Source organism: Panulirus ornatus, chromosome 33, assembly GCF_036320965.1.
Source record: "Panulirus ornatus isolate Po-2019 chromosome 33, ASM3632096v1, whole genome shotgun sequence".
Taxonomy (NCBI): Eukaryota; Metazoa; Arthropoda; class Malacostraca; order Decapoda; family Palinuridae; genus Panulirus; species Panulirus ornatus.
Genome location: NC_092256.1, coordinates 7,071,273 through 7,093,461, shown reverse-complemented (window position 1 = coordinate 7,093,461; position 22,189 = coordinate 7,071,273). Strand labels below are relative to the sequence as shown.

General features: G+C 45.8%; 1 protein-coding gene across 1 annotated transcript in view; it reads right to left on the bottom strand.

The window, feature by feature from the left end:
* The window catches only part of LOC139759421 (protein amalgam-like), a 440,638-nt gene extending 429,401 nt beyond the window's left edge, over positions 1-11,237 (bottom strand). The window contains exon 1 of the mRNA XM_071681518.1: positions 10,433-11,237. The gene's annotated coding sequence lies outside the window, so the exon portion shown is untranslated. The remainder of the gene's footprint in view (positions 1-10,432) is intronic.
* Positions 11,238-22,189: the final 10,952 nt, after the last annotated feature.

Here is a 22,189-nt window from a genome sequence, read left to right as displayed (position 1 = left end):
TCGCCCCCTCCCCCACCTTATGATTCACTTCCGCTTCCATGGTTCCATCCGCTGCCAGATCCACTCCCAGATATCTAAAACACTTCACTTCCTCCAGTTTTTCTCCATTCAAACTTACCTCCAAGTTGACTTGACCCTCAACTCTACTGTACCTCATAACCTTGCTCTTATTCACATTCACTCTTAACTTTCTTTTTTCACACACTTTACCAAACTCAGTCACCAGCTTCTGCAGTTTCTTACATGAATCAACCACCAGCGATGTATCATCAGCGAACAACAACTGACTCACTTCCCAAGCTCTCTCATCCACAACAGACTGCATACTTGCCCTTCTTTCCAAAACTCTTGCATTCACCTCCCTAACAACCCCATCCATAAACAAATTAAACAACCATGAAGACATCACACACCCCTGCCGCAAACCTACATTCACTGAGAACCAATCACTTTCCTCTCTTCCTACACGTACACATGCCTTACATCCTCGATAAAAACTTTTCACTGCTTCTAACAACTTGCCTCCTACACCATATATTCTTAATACCTTCCACAGAGCATCTCTATCAACTCTATCATATGCCTTCTCCAGATCCATAAATGCTACATACAAATCCATTTGCTTTTCTAAGTATTTCTCACATACTTCTTCAAAGGGAAACACTTGAAACCAAAACATCCTCTACCTTCTGAAAAAACCCCAAATGTTTTTTCCCCCCAATTTTGATGCTCTGTACATGCCTTCACCCTCTCAATCAAAAACTTCCCATATAACTTACCGGGAAAACTCAACAAACTTTTTTACCTCTGTAAATTTTAGCACTCACTCTTATCCCCCCTTTTCCTTTGTAAAATGACACTATGTAAACCCTTCCGCCAATCCTAGGCACCTCCCATGAAACATAATACATTAAAAAAACCCCCGACCAACCAAATCAACAATGCGTCACCCCCTTTTTTAATAAATTCCACTGCAATACCATCCCCAAACCCGCGGGCCCTTTCCGGGTTTCATCCTCCGTAAAGCTTTTACTACCCCTTCTCTATTTTTACCAAAAAAAAATTTTCCCCAACCCTCTCCTTTGCACACCACCCGACCAAAAAAACCCTATATCTGCCACTTTTATCATCAAACCAAAATTCAACAAAAAAAAACCCTTAAAATACTCACTCAAATTTTCCCTCATCTCTACTTGTTAAACAAACACCCCCTTAGCCCCCCTTTAAATTTAAGTTCCATTTGCTCCCCTTTTCTTACGCACTTTTTTTTACCCCCTTTTTCCAAAAAAATCTTTTTGTTCTCCCTGGGAAAATTTTAAAGGAAACTTCTCCCCCCCAAATTCATTTTTCCCTCTTTTTACCTCTTGCACCTTTTCTTGGGCCCCCTGCCTCTTTCTTTTATACCTCTCCCACTCATTTGGGATTTTTTTCCCTGCCAAAAAAGGGGGGGGGGGGGGGGGGGAAAAAAAAAAATTTTTTTTTGGGGGGGGGGGTTTTGGGGGGGAAAAATTTTTTTTTTTTGGGGGGGGGTTTTTTTTTTTGGGGGGTTTTTTTAAGGGGGGGGGGGGGGGAAAAAAAAAAAGGGGGGTTTTTTTTTTTTTTTTGGGGGGGGGGGGGGGGTTTTTTTTTTTAAAAGGGGGGGGGGGGGGGGGGGGGGGGGTTTTTTTTTTTTTTGGGGGGGGGGGTTTTTTTTTTTTTTGGGGGGGGGGTTTTTTTTGGGGGGGGGTTTTTTTTTGGGGGGGGGGGGGGGGGGGGGGGGGGGGGGGGGGGGGGGGGGGGGGGGGGCCCCCCCCCGGGGTTTTTTGGGGGGGGGGGCAAATTTTTGGGGTTTTTTTTTTTTTTTTTTTGGGGGGGGGGGGGGGGGGGGCCCCCCCCCCCCTTTTTTTTAAAAAAAATTTTTTTTTTTTTTTTTGGGGGGGGGGGGGGGTTTTGGGGGGGGGGGGGGGGGGGGGGGGGGGTTTTTTTTTTTTTTTTTGGGGGGGGTTTTTTTTGGGGGGGGGGTTTTTTTCCCCCGGGGGGGGGGGTTTTTTTTCCCTTTTTTTTTTTTGGGGGGGGGGGAAAGGGGTTTTTTTTAAAAATTTTTTTTTTTTTTTTCCCCCCCCCCCTTTTCCCCCGTTTTTTTCCCCCTTTTTTTCCCCAAAAACCCCCTTTTTTTTTTTTTTTTTTTCCCCCCAAATTTTTTTTATTTTTCCCCGGGGTTTCAAAAAACCCCCAAAAGGTTTTTTCCCCCCCCCCCAAAAACCCCAAAAACCCCCCCCAAAAAAAAAAAAATTTTTTAAAAAAAAAAAAATTTTTTAAAAAAAATTTTTAATATAATTTTATAATTTTTTTTTAAATTTTTAAAAAATTTTTTTTTAAAAAAAAAATTTTTTTTAAAAAGGGGTAAATTTTTTTTGGGGGGGGGGGTTTTAAGTGTTGTTTTTGGGGGTTTTTTGGGGAAAAGGAAAAAAATTTAAAGGGGGGGGGAAAAAAGGGGTTTTTTTGGGGGGGGGAAATTTTTTGGGGGTTTTTTTGGGGGGGGTTTAAGGGGGAAAGGAAAAAGGGGGAAAGGGGGGGGCGGGGGGGGTTTGGGGGGGGGCCTTTTTTTAAAAAAATTTTTAAAAAAAAAAAAAAGGGGTTTAAAAGGGGGGGGGGTTTTTTGGGGGGTTGGGGGAAAAAAGGTATATAGGTGGAAGTCAAGTTGCTAGAAGCAGTGGGAAAAATTTTTACGAGGGGGTGTAAGGCATGTGTACGTATAAAAAAGAGAGGAAAGTGATTTTGGGTTTCCCCTTTTAATGTTTGGTTTAGGCAGAGGTGCGTGATTTCTCCGGGGTTGTTTAATTTGTTTATGGATGGGGTTTTTTAGGGGAAAAAAAAAGCAAAAAGTTTTGGGGGAGAGGGGTAAGTAAAAAAGCAGTCTGTTGGGAATGAGAGGGCCCGGGGAAAAGGGGTCAGTTGTTGTTCACTGATGATTTCAGCGCTGGCGGGTGATTCGGGTGAGAAACTGAGAAGCTGATGACGGAGTTTGGGAGAGTGTGTTGGAAAAGAAAAAAGGGGTGAGGGAAAAAGTGAAAAAAGAGCAAGGTTATTAGGTTTCCCCCAGGGTTGAGCAAGGGGTCAAAAAGGGAGGTAAGTTTGAATAAAGAAAAACTGGAGGAAGTGAAGTGCTTTAGATATCTGGGAGTGGATTTAAATAGCGATTGGAACCGGGAAAAGGAAATGAGTCACGGGTTTGGGGGGGAAGGCGGGTTTGGGAGGGCCCTTTAAAAATGTTTTGGAAGGCGGAAAGTTATCTCGGAGGGCCCAAAAAAGGGTATGCTTTACGGAAAAAGTTGTTCCAACAATGTTTTTATTGTTGCGAGGCGTGGGCTTTTAAATTGGGTTTTTGCGGAGGGGGGGTTTGGGTGTGTTGGAAAAAGAGATGTTTGGGAAAACAATTGTGGTGTGAAAGGGGGTTTATCGGGTTTAAAAAATGAAAAGGGGGAAAAGAGATGTGTGGAATGAAAAGAGTGTGGTTGAGAGAGCAGAATAGGGTGTATTGAAAAGGCTTGGGCCCCATGGAAGAGAACGAGTGAGGAAAGATTGACAAAAAAAGGGGATTTGTGTCAGAGGTGGAGGGAACCCAGAAGTGGGAAGGGCCAAAAAATGGAGGTGGAAGGATGGAGTGAAAAAGGTTTTGAGCGATTGGGCTTGAACTTTTTGGAGGGTGAAAAAGGGGTGCAAGGAATAGAGTGGGAAATTGGGAACGATGTTGTCTTTTCCTAGCGCTATCTCGGCCCCCCGCACGGGGGGGCCAAGGGGGGGGGGGGGGGGGGGGATTTCATGTGTGGCGGGGGGGCGCGAGAGTAAAATGAAGGGAGGGAAGTATGAAAATTTTTACATGTGTATATATGTATATGTCTGTGTATGTATTTTGGGATGTATACGTTGAAAAGTATAGGTTTAAATTTTTTTAAAAATGTGCGTGTGCGGACGTGTTTGTATATTTTCATGTTTATGTGGCTGGGTTGAGGGCCCTTCTTTTTGTCTGTTTCCTTGCGCTACCCCACTAACGCGGGAGACAGCGACAAAGTAAAAATAATTTATAGTAATAAATATTATATATATAATATTTATAAAAATTTTATATATATTTAATTTTTTATATATATACATATATTAATACTTTCTTGCCTTCATCCATTCGCGGAGCAAAATAATCCAAAAAAACACACAATGGTGAGCGAGTGAGGTAAAAAGTAAAGGAACGGAAAGTGTCGGCACTTCCGGTTTTGGGGTTACCTCGTCAGCACTGAGTACGTAAGTCCAAAAGAGAGAGAGAGAGAGAGAGGGGGGAAGGGGAGAGAGAGAGAGAGGGGGAGAGAGGGGAGAACCCGAATATGTTTTACCGGACCTCCCTAGGCGAGGAAAAACGAATGAATTTAAAAAAAGGTAAAGGGATTTTGGGCTCAGGTCACCCTCGACGACCCCCATCTCTCTCGGGTTTTCAAATGCTACCAAAACCCAAAGTTCTGGGAAACAATTTTAAAATAATATAAATATATATATATATATATTTATTAAAATTTTTAAAATTATTTTATTTTGCTTTGTCGCTGTCTCCCGCGTTAGCGAGGTAGCGCAAGGAAACAGACGAAAAAATGGCCCAACCCGCCCACATACACATGTATGTACATACACGTCCACACACACAAATATACATACCTATACATCTCAATGTACACATTTATATAAACACACACAGACCTGTGCCAGTAATGGTACACCTAGACACACACGAGACCTGTGCAGTAATGGTACACCTAGACACACACGAGACCTTCGCCTGTAATGGTACACCTAGACACACACGAGACCTTCGCCAGTAATGGTTCACCTGGCACACACACGGGACCTGTGCCAGAAATGGTTCACCAGACACACACACGGGACCTGTGCCAGTAATGGTTCACCTAGAACACACACGAGACTGTGCCAGTAATGGTACACCTAGGACACACACGAGACCTGTGCAGTAATGGTACACCTAGAACACACACGAGACCTGTGCCAGTAATGGTACACCTAGGACACACACGAGACCTTGCCAGTAATGGCACACCTAGAACACACACGAGACTGTGCCAGTAATGGTACACCTAGACACACACGAGACCTGTGCCAGTAATGGTACACCTAGACACACACGAGACCTTGCCAGTAATGGCACATCTAGAACACACACGAGACCTTCGCCTGTAATGGTACACCTAGAACACAACACGAGACCTGTGCAGTAATGGCACACCTAGAACACACACGAGACCTTGCCAGTAATGGCACACCTAGAACACACCACGAGACCTGTGCCAGTATGGTACACCTAGAACACACACGAGACCTGTGCCAGTAATGGTACACCTAGGACACACACGAGACCTTCGCCTGTAATGGTACACCTAGAACACACCACGAGACCTGTGCCAGTAATGGTACATCTAGAACACACACGAGACCTTCGCCAGTAATGGTACATCTAGAACACACACGAGACCTTGCCAGTAATGGCACATCTAGAACACACACGAGACCTTCGCCTGTAATGGTACACCTAGAACACACACGAGACCTTCGCCAGTAATGGCACACCTAGAACACACACGAGACTTGTGCCAGTAATGGTACATCTAGAACACACACGAGACCTGTGCCAGTAATGGCACACCTAGAACACACACGAGACCTTGCCAGTAATGGCACACCTAGAACACACACGAGACTTGTGCCAGTAATGGCACATCTAGAACACACACGAGACTTGTGCCAGTAATGGCACACCTAGAACACACACGAGACCTGTGCCAGTAATGTACACCTAGAACACACCACGAGACCTGTGCCAGTAATGGTACATCTAGAACACACACGAGACCTTCGCCAGTAATGGTACATCTAGAACACACACGAGACCAGTGCCAGTAATGGTACACCTAGAACACACACGAGACCTTCGCCAGTAATGGTACATCTAGAACACACACGAGACTTGTGCCAGTAATGGTACACTAGAACACACACGAGACCTGTGCCAGTAATGTACACCTAGAACACACACGAGACCTTGCCAGTAATGGCACATCTAGAACACACACGAGACCTGTGCCAGTAATGGCACATCTAGAACACACACGAGACCTGTGCCAGTAATGGTACATCTAGAACACACACGAGACCTGTGCCAGTAATGGTACACCTAGAACACACACGAGACCTGTGCCAGTAATGGTACACCTAGAACACACACGAGACCAGTGCCAGTAATGGTACACCTAGAACACACACGAGACCTGTGCCAGTAATGGCACATCTAGAACACACACGAGACGTGCTAGTAATGGCACACCTAGAACACACACGAGACCTGTGCCAGTAATGGCACACCTAGGACACACACGAGACCTGTGCCAGTAATGGTACACCTAGAACACACACGAGACCTTCGCCAGTAATGGTACACCTAGAACACACACGAGACCTGTGCCACTAAAGGCACACCTAGAACACACACGAGACCAGTGCCAGTAATGGTACACCTAGAACACACACGAGACCTGTGCCAGTAATGGTACATCTAGAACACACACGAGACCTTCGCCTGTAATGGTACACCTAGAACACACACGAGACCTGTGCCAGTAATGGTACACCTAGAACACACACGAGACCTTCGCCTGTAATGGTACACCTAGAACACACACGAGACCTTCGCCAGTAATGGCACACCTAGAACACACACGAGACCTGTGCCAGTAATGGCACACCTAGAGCACACACGAGACCTGTGCCAGTAATGGCACACCTAGAACACACACGAGACCTGTGCCAGTAATGGCACACCTAGAACACACACGAGACCTGTGCCAGTAATGGTACACCTAGGACACACACGAGACCTGCGCCAGTAATGGTACATCTAGAACACACACGAGACCTGTGCCAGTAATGGTACACCTAGGACACACACGAGACCTGTGCCAGTAATGGTACACCTAGAACACACACGAGACCTGTGCCAATGATGGTACACCTAGAACACACACGAGACCTGTGCCGGTAATGGTACACCTAGAACACACGCGAGACCTGTGCCAGTAATGGTACACCTAGAACACACACGAGACCTGTGCCAGTAATGGTACACCTAGAACACACACGAGACCTTCGCCAGTAATGGTACACCTAGAACACACACGAGACCTGTGCCAGTAATGGCACACCTAGAACATACACGAGACCTGTGCCAGTAATGGTACACCTAGAACACACACGAGACTTGTGCCAGTAATGGTACACCTAGAACACACACGAGACCTGTGCCAATTATGGCACACTCGATAGCGGGCCATCAGTGCAAAAGGCAGCGTCAGGCATCGTCTTGGTGGATCTTGACATACACCCACACTCCTCAAAAACACTCTATATCAACACCATGGGCACTACAGTGGTATATCTATACCACAACCCTGTGTACAACCCAAATGAAACCGATGTAAACCACAATCCTGTGTACAACCCAAATGAAACCGTTGTAAACCACAACCCTGTGTACAACCCAAATGAAACCGATGTAAACCACAACCCTGTGTACAACCAAATGAAACCGATGTAAACCACAACCCTGTGTACAACCAAATGAAACCGATGTAAACCACAACCCTGTGTACAACCCAAATGAAACCAATGTAAACCACAACCCTGTGTACAACCAAATGAAACCGATGTAAACCACAACCCTGTGTACAACCCAAATGAAACCAATGTAAACCACAACCCTGTGTACAACCAAATGAAACCGATGTAAACCACAATCCTGTGTACAACCAAATGAAACCGATGTAAACCACAACCCTGTGTACAACCTAATAAAACCGATGTAAACCACAACCTTGTGTACAACCCAAATGAAACCGATGTAAACCACAACCCTGTGTACAACCAAATGAAACCGATGTAAACCACAACCCTGTGCACAACCTAATGAAACCGATGTAAACCACAACCTTGTGTACAACCCAAATGAAACCGATGTAAACCACAACCCTGTGTACAACCCAAATGAAACCGATGTAAACCACAACCCTGTGTACAACCTAATGAAACCGATGTAAACCACAACCCTGTGTACAACCTAATGAAACCGATGTAAACCACAACCCTGTGTACAACCCAAATGAAACCGATGTAAACCACAACCCTGTGTAATACCAAATGAAACCGATGTAAACCACAACCCTGTGTACAACCTAATGAAACCGATGTAAACCACAACCCTGTGTACAACCAAATGAAACCGATGTAAACCACAACCTTGTGTACAACCCAAATGAAACCGATGTAAACCACAACCCTGTGTACAACCCAAATGAAACCGATGTAAACCATTTACCTTTACGAGTCCCAGGAATCGAACCGGGATCAAAAAGTCGACAATCGGGCAGTGCAAACACGTGGCCAAGAGGGCCTTAAATGGGGGACTTTTGTCCCAGCAAGGCTAAGTGGTTACGCTCTTCGACACAGGTTCGAATCCCAGGAAGTTTACACGCGCACACACACACACACACACACACACACCCACACATACACACACACACCCACACACACACACACACACACACACACACCCACACACACACACACACACACACACACACACCCACACATACACACACACATACACACACACATGGCAGCTAGAGATTGAGTGTGAACGAATGTGGCCTCTTTGTATTCCTGGCGCTGCCTCGCTGAAGCAGGGAATAGCGATGCTGTGTTCTTTTGGAGCGGGTTAGCGACGAGAATGGATGAAGGCAAGCAAGTATGATTATGTTCATGTGTATGTATGTAATGTCTGCTTGTGTGTATGTATATGTTTGTATATGATGATATGCATATGTATGTATATGTGCGTATGTGGGTGTTATGTACATATATATGTATATGAGTGGATGGGCCATTTTTCGTCTGTTTCCTGGCTCTACCTCGCTGACTCGGCAAACAGCGATTATGTATAACAAATAACAATGATAATAATTGAAATATATATATATATATATATATATATATATATATATATATATATATATATATATATATATATATAATGCAATCCTCCAACAGCCAGGATCGAACCCAGGTCCCCTGCGTAAGAGGCGGGAGCACTCTTGCCAGGCTATGATCATCCCCAAAAGGGAAACGACTATTCGAGTACTGTGTACTCGAATATACATATATATGTATATATATATATATATATATATATATATATATATATATATATATATATATATATATATATCCCTGGGGATAGGGGAGAAAGAATACTTCCCACGTATTCCCTGCGTGTCGTAGAAGGCGACTAAAAGGGGAGGGAGCGGGGGGCTGGAAATCCTCCCCTCTCGTTTTTTTTTGATTTTCCAAAAGAAGGAACAGAGAACGAGGCCAGGTGAGGATATTCCCTCAGAGGCCCAGTCCTCTGTTCTTAACGCTACCTTGCTAACGCGGGAAATGGCGAATAGTATGAAAGAATATATATATATATATATAAATATATATATATATATATATATATATATATATATATATATATATGAAGGTGCATCATTTAAGATTCGTTTATGAAATTAGGAGCAACAATCACATTCCTTTCTTAAAACGTCCTTGTTCACAGCTACGCTGGACGATGCGTTATATTACTCACATAAGACACATACATACATACCTACACGACGACCAGCGAGTGTCCTCAGAGATAGTAGACTGGTGCCATCAAAACCTTCTCCCATCCAGCCTATAAAATGAGGTTCCAGCTGGGCGTCATCTTACTACGAAACCCAGCACCTGGAGCCAATCCTGTCAACCAAGGAAACTCCCTTACATTTAACGCTTAGGTTTGTCTTTCCCTGGACAACATCGATTCGACCTGTATAAATACTAACAAAGACACAGGGAAACCCACGTGAAGGTTTTCCAAGCCTACGAGACACACTAAACACCACGTCCACAGCATCAGCCCTGACAACACCAGCTGTTCACAACCCACCTGGTAAGCCACTACAACAAGGACATGAGCACTCACACATTATGAACAAAAAACTCACCCATGCCAAAGATCCGACATAAATTACAGATTTATCTGTCAAGATGCAGGGTGCAGTAGACTGCCTGATAGCATATGTGGGAGCCACAACCACAAGCACAACCTGTCGCGCCCCATCGCCACCTCCTCCAGCAAGGCAGTACTCAAGGCACATGAGCACGGCGTCACATAATGTCATGACTTGTTTGAGTAGACTGCTGAAGGAGTGAGGTATGGACGATGATTGATAAATTACGTACTACACAGAAGATGTGTAATATAAAGATTAGTAAATCATAATAACCTACGTTATATAATGTACGTTATAGAATGGTTTACCTTTGTTCTTGTGGACGCCGTCCTCAGTGCATGTCGGGGTTCGACAGTTTCAACTCGGGTCGGTAGAGATGGAGAACCTCATTGTAGAGACGACTTGTTATTCCTGCTGCTAAAGTGTACTGTTCTGTCTCCAGAGCTGACACACTGGAGCAGGGAGAACATGAACAGACAGACAGACAGACAGACAGCATCGAGGAACATACAGTACACCTCTGACGCCAAGCCTTCCTCTCCCCTGCTGACCTGACATGCTCTAGGTAGCTGGTGTAACATATGATATGCACTTTCCTCCAATATTCACTCCCAAGTCATCACCGTAAGTATAACTTGCACACCCCAAGTTATAGTTATTAAGTATGATGCACACACCGTTTCAATTATAGGCACTCCCTCAGTTAGGATCACCCACATATTTTGCACTCACTCCCCCCCACCTCACTCCTCCTGACCATGCCTGAACACTGTTGAATGCATGAGAACGCACCACGATGAACGACTGACCACACCTGCTCCTCACTGGGGGTCATTTCTTCACCACCCGTTCTTACTGCAGACAACCACAGTATCACGAGCACTGACGGATGAACGAGGTATTTCAGACCTCTGTGCGTATTTGTTCATTAACAATTAAGTTTATTGACCTTGGATAATTAGAGTCAGTTCTCTTGTGATTGTTCACAGGAATTTATTTTCATAACTCCAAGACACATCACCAGTCCACAAAACACAGGCAACAAACGCTTCACAGAAAACACGATTAGTTGTGTCCACAGGACGGTGGGAGAGAGGTGGCACGTCGCCCATACCCTCCTGTCTCAGTGTCCAGCCACACACTACGGCCTCCTGCCCTCACCACAACCACTGTTGCCATTCAACCATCACAGATATCAACAAATCAGACGTACAAAAAGTACCAAATACACAAAAATGTACCATATTAAAGGATAACGTGAGAACTTAACTATTTTTTTTTCCATTAATGACGTGTTATTAACTTTGTTAGGCAAACATTAACGAACTTCAATAAATATAATCAGTGTGGACACGATTACTGCAGATGTGCCTTGGTATAAACGAGCAAACTGGCGGGTGCGAATGATACGTCTCTTGTTAACTACCGACACATTGTTAACTTGGTGGGACAAAGCCACGATAATATTCTCATGCCGGCGATTTTCGACCAATGTCTACAAAGCTCTTCGTCAAACATAGACAAACTTTGCATAAATATAGTTACGAGAGTACGTATGTTATACAGAGGGAGTGCACGTCAGCTATATTATGTTCGCTGCGGGAGAAGATATTATCTATAGGATATACACTGGGGGAGTAAATATTATCTGTATGACATACACTGGGTGTAGGCATCATCTGTATGATATACACTGGGAGTAGATATTATCTGTATGATATATAATGGGGCGTAGTCATCATCTGTATGATATACACTGAGTAGATATTATCTGTATGATATACACTGGGAGTAGATATTATCTGTATGATATATACTGGAGTGTAGGCATCGTCTGTATGATATATACTGGGGTGTAGGCATCATCTGTATGATATACAATGGGGTGTAGACATCATATGTATGATATACACTGGGAGTAAATATCATGTGTATGAATTACACTGGGCATTGTATATCATGTATGATATACACCGGTGAGTAGACATTGAATGTATGATATTGACACATGTTATATGTATTATACACACTTGAGAGTAGCTATTATCCGTGATATACACTTGGAAGTAAATACTATATGTATGATATGTGCTGGGAAGTGGATATTATGTGTATGACACACACTGGGAGTAGATATTATATGTATGATACACACTGGGAGTAGATATAATCTGTATGATACACATTGGATAGTGGTTATTATGCATATCGTACAACGTGGGGAGTGGACGGTCAGGAATGTGTATATGTGACAAATGTTTATATGAATTGAGTTTGATCCTAACCTACAGTAGCTTTGGGTATTCAGTCCTGTATCAATCTCTCTGAGGTTCTGATGTGGGTGGAGTGCCTGCGATGACCACTCCAGAGCTCAGCCCAGTAAGACGTGTTGGTCAAGAAGGTCGTGGTATGGAGGCGAGCTAACTGTTGCACATCTGGTGGCTCAGAAAGTCTTAGGCTGACCGCTCCTGTGTCTGCCTGGACCACCTCATTCCACATCGCTGACCTTGATGGTGTCTGTGTAAACTGTGTATTGTTCTTGACTGGTATATTTGTGGTTGGAGTATTGGTGTGTCGTTGTGAAATATACGTCATTTTGTTTGCATATATGTTTCACGTGGAATTGTCTCTATGATGCTCGAGAGTTTAACTTGGAATCAATGATTGGTGGCCAGGATCCCGCCTCGGCCTTGTGCATCAAAACATGGGGCGTAGAATCAGGTGTCAGTACGCGTCTTATGTTTACGACGTGTTGGATCCACATGACAAGACAACTAATGAAGGTTAACCAAAATATTTGATTTAGTACAGACACCAAGCGTCTTCACGACCACAGAAGCTGTTCCCGTCCGTGACACACGACCAGCAGTCAACATCTAGACCACCAGATACCATCGTCCACTCCACCTGCCACTTTGAGAGGAACAGTTCAGTAAAGCCATGGTGTTATCCACGACCATCTTGACGCACAGTACTACTTTGCCATGTGAATAACAACGATAATTTCTCACTCATGGAACTCACAAAACATTGTCGGTTTCTAGATTTTTCTTGCAAAGTTTCATGTATACCAGACCTCGTCGAAGGATGACATTACCTGAATAGATCCATCATACATTACCACTAAAAGGAGTTAAGTAGTTAAAAGTAAACGTCTGACCTAAAATAGATTCTTCTTACTGTAGGTCGTGACTCAGTGCATTGTCGTGAATGATGTGGTTTCACTGGGCGACGTTTTAAGTGGTCTTTCTCCAGTCTGTGAATTCCAAAGATGAAACCCGAGTGAAATACAAAACTAAACATTAGTTCAGTCAAAGAAGAATTACGGCCAATTTGTATAACAAATCGTAGGATCTGAATCATCCATTTCTATCTGTTAGAACACGTTGTTAGCAATAGGTTAGAGTTAGTCGTATTAGTGTTTACTGCAGGGTTCGACTCTCAGGTGAAGCGGTTCGAAATTCTCCCACTGCACTATAATAGCGCGAACAGGTTATAGATGGCGGTGGCTTCCACAAATGTACGGTCGGCAGGGCAATGTAGAGACTGAAACAACGTTTTAAATGTCAGATTTCGTGAGCAATTATCCTGAGCCACTCAGTGGCGCTGTTCACCTAAATAAAGTTGAATTGTTGAGCAAAGTCGACTCTCGGCTTCAGCTGAAAATGTCATAAAATACCGAAGAGGCAAATCGCTTGCTAAATGATCCACTGATATCACCACAGGAATTGTAGGACGTCTGTCTGTCTCTCTGTCTCTCTCTCTCTCTCTCTCTCTCTCTCTCTCTTCTACGACAAGTAAGATTCTGAGGTGACATATGACTTAGCTCAAGCTTTAATGAGTGGGTGGCGGTGAGTGCCCAGCTGGGATGATCAATGCCACTACATTCTTGCCACCTCCACACGCCAAGCTAACAACTCACTGCTGGTGCTCTGGTGTGCCGCCCCTTCTGTGTTTTTAATACCGTGGTAGGAGCACTTAACGCCGCCAGGCTCCGGGATATACAGTTAGTGCCATTCACGAACCGACTGTTTAACTGTGCCACTGACGGAGAAATTGGAACATGGGACTAAAAATTGGCTGAAACCTTTAAAGGTGCAATTACTCCATCGTGAGAAAAGTGAGTCGCCCTGGATATATGCATGATTTCTTTCTTTCTTTATGTACTGTTATTATTTTGAGGACCGATATCGTACCTGAGTGTACGGCCTTGATTTGGAACCTTTGAAAATCAAATGACTGTAAAACACCGAGAAAAAGAAAAGAAAAAGAATTTGACATACCTTGGGAGAAGAAAATGACTTCAAGGGGTCAATCTAACGGTGAACAGATGAGTCGACCAACATTCAGAGAACTTCTGGTGTCGCGAGGGATTCAGACGACCAGGAGACAGGAGAGAAAGACAGATTTGCTACCTATTAGGAGCCACAAATAGCCATGAGACGGTACAAACACGTCACTGTAATGCCCACGTCCTTCTGTGCAACACCAAGTGGCTTAATATCCAGGAAATGATCTACGCTTTAGTACATAAATCAAAGGTGACGTGAGTGACCCACAGTGAGAAGGGGAGCGTTCAAAAATTCAGCTGTGTACAGGCCGTATGTTGACACATGGGAACTGTGCCCTCACGTATTGATGTAACTTTTATTGGTTTGATACGGTAAAACATTCCTCCCTTACCTCACACATCATGACACACACACACACACACACACACACACACACACAGACACAAACACACACCTTGGCGTAGGGGTTAGCTATACTGACCAAGAGCCAGCACGGGCCACACATGGGTTCGGTTTCTGTGAGTGAGAGTCGGCCCAAAACCAACCCAAGTGTTCTCTCCCCCTCACCCCTCGAGGCTGGTTGATAAATAGGTACCTGGTTTAGGGTGGGGGGTATGTAGAAGTAAAGACATGATACATATATACAAGGGTGAGACGGGCCAACACTAGTGAAAACTCTCTTCACGTAATAGACAATGAACAAACAAACAACAAACCAACAAACACAAATGTATATGTAGAACAACATGAGCTATACATACGAGATGAAAGAGACTGAGATGAACTTGCTGAATACAGTGGAGACATAAAGAGACGATTCCACGAGTGTAGGACATCCTCGACATCATGTACAAATATATACACCATCACAATGACTATGGGTCTCACATGGGCCCGCCCGGGAACGAATCCTGGCCGCAACAGGTAGTCCACAGCAAACCCAGCTGTTCATCCTCCCACCGGAGCAGGTCGACACATGGCATAGGATAGGGGCTGTATGAGAGTGTGAGTACATACATGAGAATAGAGACATGGTTCATACATACAAGGTTTAGAAACGAGGCAACAAGAGTGGAAAACTGTCCCATAGGGATACATACACACATTCATTCATTCAGTATCAAATTGATATAAATTCTAGCTCGGAAATCAACCATTATCGCAGACCAAGTGTATGTAAAAAATTTTGTTCCTTGATCACCATAATGTTCATGAGTTTGAGGAGCATCAAACAGAGAATACTTATCAAAAATAAAATCTAAAACTTATATAAGACATTAGAAATAGAGATGAAGCAATCTATCCACATCTGTTATAATCTCCCCATTTTCTTTCCTATCTGTATTGCACTTTGGCCTTCTACCATATACAATATCCTCCACTCCCCCTCGTTCTCGCCAGTATTGGCTGTAACGTATGACCTCTCTCACCCTCTACAATATGTCTCGCATGTGTCTCTTATATTGCCATATACCTCACACTCATTCAGATCACTTTCACACATCCCCCTGCACCCTACCCGGCTAATAAAGCCATACATCACTTTCCAGTCAGGCACATTGTCACATCTCTAGCCTACTGCAACCCGGGGTGTAGCTGTGGTTATACCAGGGCCAAACAGGTGTAAGGGTGCAGATGAAGTGCAGCCTCAGAGCGGTATACGTCCCTGTGGAGTGCATCTGCTCGCCTACACCTGCTCGGGTCTCGTGCAAGCCACATGTACACCCTGAGCACGACACTCTTACTGCACATGTGTAGGGGTGAGGTATGGGCGGGGCGGCCCCATACACAGGAGGTCTAACAAGATCTGCCATCCTCCCTCTCCTACTCAACCCCCACCTCCTCCTCCTCCTCCCAAACCTTTTTTTATCCGTTATTTTTTTTCTCTTATCATACCCACGAGTTCGTAGATTTTCATTAATGTATCGATGTTCTTCCGTATTGTTTAGAACGGTTCTTTACCGGGTGTAACATCCGGCGCGCCTGCCTTTCGCTCATGCCTTGCCTTTGTTGGGAAGTTGAGGAGAGAAGAAAGAAAATGTTATTTTCAGCTAACAAAGTTCTGATAGCCTTCTCCTTAAACTCATTACTGATCAATACACACTACCGCCCCTTAGACACACGCCTGATACCTGAACAAATGCGCTACAGGATCCACCTCCCGAGACTCAATTATAACACTGAAGTATTATCTGAATTGACTCTGAAGTGGAGAATTATCGATAGTGTCTTTATTTTAAATTTTTTCCTTTTTTTTTGGAGTCGTAAACGCGCTTTCAGAATGTATCGTCCGGGGGAATCATAGATCCGTGACGTAGCAGTTCCCTGGAAGGCCCCAGATCCGTGACAGCAAAGGGTATAGAGAAGTTCTATTGAGGTTGTGTGTGCAGCAGTTAATTATCTATATTGTACAGGGAGAAAGTTCTATACTCGTGGGGCCCCCGGCTCTTTTACCTACATTACTAAGAAACTTCTGAAGCTGTTGTATACTGCCTTCGTTCATCAAGGAGTTCCTGAAGCTGTTGTATACTGCCTACGTTCATCAAGTAGTTCCTGAAGCTGATGTATACTGCCTTCGTTCATCAAGTAGTTCCTGAAGCTGTTGTATACTGCCTACCTTCATCAAGTAGTTCCTGAAGCTGTTGTATACTGCCTACGTTCATCAAGGAGTTCCTGAAGTTGTCGTATACTGCCTTCGTTCATCAAGTAGTTCCTGAAGCTGTCGTATACTGCCTGCGTTCGTCAAGGAGTTCCTGAAGTTGTCGTATACTGCCTTCGTTCATCAAGTAGTTCCTGAAGCTGTCGTATACTGCCTACGTTCATCAAGGAGTTCCTGAAGTTGTCGTATACTGCCTTCGTTCATCAAGTAGTTCCTGAAGCGGTCGTATACTGCCTTCGTTCATCAAGTAGTTCCTGAAGCTGTTGTATACTGCCTTCGTTCATCAAGTAGTTCCTGAAGCTGTTGTATACTGCCTTCGTTCATCAAGTAGTTCCTGAAGCTGTTTAATACTGCCTGCGTTAATCAAGTAGTTCCTGAAGCTGTCGTATACTGCCTGCGTTCATCAAGTAGTTCCTGAAGCTGTTGTATACTGCCTTCGTTCATCAAGTAGTTCCTGAAGCTGTTGTATACTGCCTTCGTTCATCAAGTAGTTCCTGAAGCTGTTGTATACTGCCTACGTTCATCAAGGAATTCCTGAAGCTGTTGTATACTGCCTTCGTTCATCAAGTAGTTCCTGAGGCTGTCGTATACTGCCTTCGTCCATCAAGCAGTTCCTGAAGCTGTTGTATACTGCCTTCGTTCATCAAGGAGTTCCTGAAGCTGTTGTATACTGCCTGCGTTAATCAAGTAGTTCCTGAAGCTGTTGTATACTGCCTTCGTTCATCAAGCAGTTCCTGAAGCTGTTGTATACTGCCTTCGTTTATCAAGTAGTTCCTGAAGCTGTTGTATACTGCCTTCGTTCATCAAGTAGTTCCTGAAGCTGTTGTATACTGCCTTCGTTCATCAAGTAGTTCCTGAAGCTGTTGTATACTACCTGCGTTCATCAAGTAGTTCCTGAAGCTGTTGTATACTGCCTTCGTTCATCAAGTAGTTCCTGAAGCTGTTGTATACTGCCTTCGTTCATCAAGTAGTTCCTGAAGCTGTTGTATACTGCCTTCGTTTATCAAGGTGTTCCTGAAGCTGAAGGTGTTCCTGAAGCGTTCGTCAAGTAGTTCCTGAAGAATGGTTGTATACTGCCTACGTTCATCAAGGAATTCCTGAAGCTGTTGTATACTGCCTTCGTTCATCAAGTAGTTCCTGAAGCTGTTGTATACTACCTGCGTTCATCAAGTAGTTCCTGAAGCTGTTGTATACTGCCTTCGTTCATCAAGTAGTTCCTGAAGCTGTTGTATACTGCCTTCGTTCATCAAGTAGTTCCTGAAGCTGTTGTATACTGCCTTCGTTTATCAAGGTGTTCCTGAAGCTGTTGTATACTGCCTTCGTTCATCAAGTAGTTCCTGAAGCTGTTGTATACTGCCTACGTTCATCAAGTAGTTCCTGAAGCTGTTGTATACTGCCTGCGTTCATCAAGTAGTTCCTGAAGCTGTTGTATACTGCCTTCGTTCATCAAGTAGTTCCTGAAGCTGTTGTATACTGCCTTCGTTCATCAAGTAGTTCCTGAAGCTGTTGTATACTGCCTACGTTCACATTTTTTTTTCACTTACGTCATCTTAACCATCTGCCTGACTCACACTAAACCTGCTCCTCCAATTCCTATCTGATAAGCCTCTTGACCAGCTTCTTGTGATCTTTGGTCACTCCGTCTCTGCATCTCCTGAAGAACTTCACTGTCGACGTCGTTCAGCTGTTTTAAGAACTTCAAGGCTGTAATGCGGTCGCCCCTTTCCTCCTCCATGATGGGCAAATCATTATTCCTCAACCTATCAATGTAGCTCTACTTACCTCTCATAACAACCTTACTCACCATGACAACCATCTTAGTTGCCCTTCTCTGGACTCTCCCAATTAAATCTTGGTGCTTCCTTACTTGCAGGACTAAGAAGCATATTCCAGTTTTAGTTATCATCTGGTGAACAGGTTACCAAACATTTCCTTATCTAAATACATGACGCCAGTCTAAAGTACCGTCACTGCCACGCCCGTCACACTACCATCACTGCTACCCTCGTCACAGTACCGTCACAACGACCTCCGTCACAGCACCTTCATCATGACGCCAGTCTAAAGTACCGTCACTGCCACGCCCGTCACACTACCATCACTGCTACCCTCGTCACAGTACCGTCACAACGACCTCCGTCACAGCACCTTCATCATGACGCCAGTCTAAAGTACCGTCACTGCCACGCCCGTCACAGTACCGTCACAACGACCTCCGTCACAGCACCTTCATCATGACGCCAGTCTAAAGTACCGTCACTGCCACGCCCGTCACAGTACCGTCACAACGACCTCCGTCACAGCACCTTCATCATGACGCCAGTCTAAAGTACCGTCACTGCCACGCCCGTCACACTACCATCACTGCTACCCTCGTCACAGTACCGTCACAACGACCTCCGTCACAGCACCTTCATCATGACGCCAGTCTAAAGTACCGTCACTGCCACGCCCGTCACAGTACCGTCACAACGACCTCCGTCACAGCACCTTCATCATGACGCCAGTCTAAAGTACCGTCACTGCCACGCCCGTCACACTACCATCACTGCTACCCTCGTCACAGTACCGTCACAACGACCTCCGTCACAGCACCTTCATCATGACGCCAGTCTAAAGTACCGTCACTGCCACGCCCGTCACAGTACCGTCACAACGACCTCCGTCACAGCACCTTCATCATGACGCCAGTCTAAAGTACCGTCACTGCCACGCCCGTCACACTACCATCACTGCTACCCTCGTCACAGTACCGTCACAACGACCTCCGTCACAGCACCTTCATCATGACGCCAGTCTAAAGTACCGTCACTGCCACGCCCGTCACAGTACCGTCACAACGACCTCCGTCACAGCACCTTCATCATGACGCCAGTCTAAAGTACCGTCACTGCCACGCCCGTCACACTACCATCACTGCTACCCTCGTCACAGTACCGTCACAACGACCTCCGTCACAGCACCTTCATCATGACGCCAGTCTAAAGTACCGTCACTGCCACGCCCGTCACAGTACCGTCACAACGACCTCCGTCACAGCACCTTCATCATGACGCCAGTCTAAAGTACCGTCACTGCCACGCCCGTCACACTACCATCACTGCTACCCTCGTCACAGTACCGTCACAACGACCTCCGTCACAGCACCTTCATCATGACGCCAGTCTAAAGTACCGTCACTGCCACGCCCGTCACACTACCATCACTGCTACCCTCGTCACAGTACCGTCACAACGACCTCCGTCACAGCACCTTCATCATGACGCCAGTCTAAAGTACCGTCACTGCCACGCCCGTCACAGTACCGTCACAACGACCTCCGTCACAGCACCTTCATCATGACGCCAGTCTAAAGTACCGTCACTGCCACGCCCGTCACAGTACCGTCACAACGACCTCCGTCACAGCACCTTCATCATGACGCCAGTCTAAAGTACCGTCACTGCCACGCCCGTCACACTACCATCACTGCTACCCTCGTCACAGTACCGTCACAACGACCTCCGTCACAGCACCTTCATCATGACGCCAGTCTAAAGTACCGTCACTGCCACGCCCGTCACACTACCATCACTGCTACCCTCGTCACAGTACCGTCACAACGACCTCCGTCACAGCACCTTCATCATGACGCCAGTCTAAAGTACCGTCACTGCCACGCCCGTCACAGTACCGTCACAACGACCTCCGTCACAGCACCTTCATCATGACGCCAGTCTAAAGTACCGTCACTGCCACGCCCGTCACACTACCATCACTGCTACCCTCGTCACAGTACCGTCACAACGACCTCCGTCACAGCACCTTCATCATGACGCCAGTCTAAAGTACCGTCACTGCCACGCCCGTCACACTACCATCACTGCTACCCTCGTCACAGTACCGTCACAACGACCTCCGTCACAGCACCTTCATCATGACGCCAGTCTAAAGTACCGTCACTGCCACGCCCGTCACAGTACCGTCACAACGACCTCCGTCACAGCACCTTCATCATGACGCCAGTCTAAAGTACCGTCACTGCCACGCCCGTCACAGTACCGTCACAACGACCTCCGTCACAGCACCTTCATCATGACGCCAGTCTAAAGTACCGTCACTGCCACGCCCGTCACAGTACCGTCACAACGACCTCCGTCACAGCACCTTCATCATGACGCCAGTCTAAAGTACCGTCACTGCCACGCCCGTCACAGTACCGTCACAACGACCTCCGTCACAGCACCTTCATCATGACGCCAGTCTAAAGTACCGTCACTGCCACGCCCGTCACACTACCATCACTGCTACCCTCGTCACAGTACCGTCACAACGACCTCCGTCACAGCACCTTCATCATGACGCCAGTCTAAAGTACCGTCACTGCCACGCCCGTCACAGTACCGTCACAACGACCTCCGTCACAGCACCTTCATCATGACGCCAGTCTAAAGTACCGTCACTGCCACGCCCGTCACACTACCATCACTGCTACCCTCGTCACAGTACCGTCACAACGACCTCCGTCACAGCACCTTCATCATGACGCCAGTCTAAAGTACCGTCACTGCCACGCCCGTCACACTACCATCACTGCTACCCTCGTCACAGTACCGTCACAACGACCTCCGTCACAGCACCTTCATCATGACGCCAGTCTAAAGTACCGTCACTGCCACGCCCGTCACAGTACCGTCACAACGACCTCCGTCACAGCACCTTCATCATGACGCCAGTCTAAAGTACCGTCACTGCCACGCCCGTCACAGTACCGTCACAACGACCTCCGTCACAGCACCTTCATCATGACGCCAGTCTAAAGTACCGTCACTGCCACGCCCGTCACACTACCATCACTGCTACCCTCGTCACAGTACCGTCACAACGACCTCCGTCACAGCACCTTCATCATGACGCCAGTCTAAAGTACCGTCACTGCCACGCCCGTCACAGTACCGTCACAACGACCTCCGTCACAGCACCTTCATCATGACGCCAGTCTAAAGTACCGTCACTGCCACGCCCGTCACAGTACCGTCACAACGACCTCCGTCACAGCACCTTCATCATGACGCCAGTCTAAAGTACCGTCACTGCCACGCCCGTCACACTACCATCACTGCTACCCTCGTCAC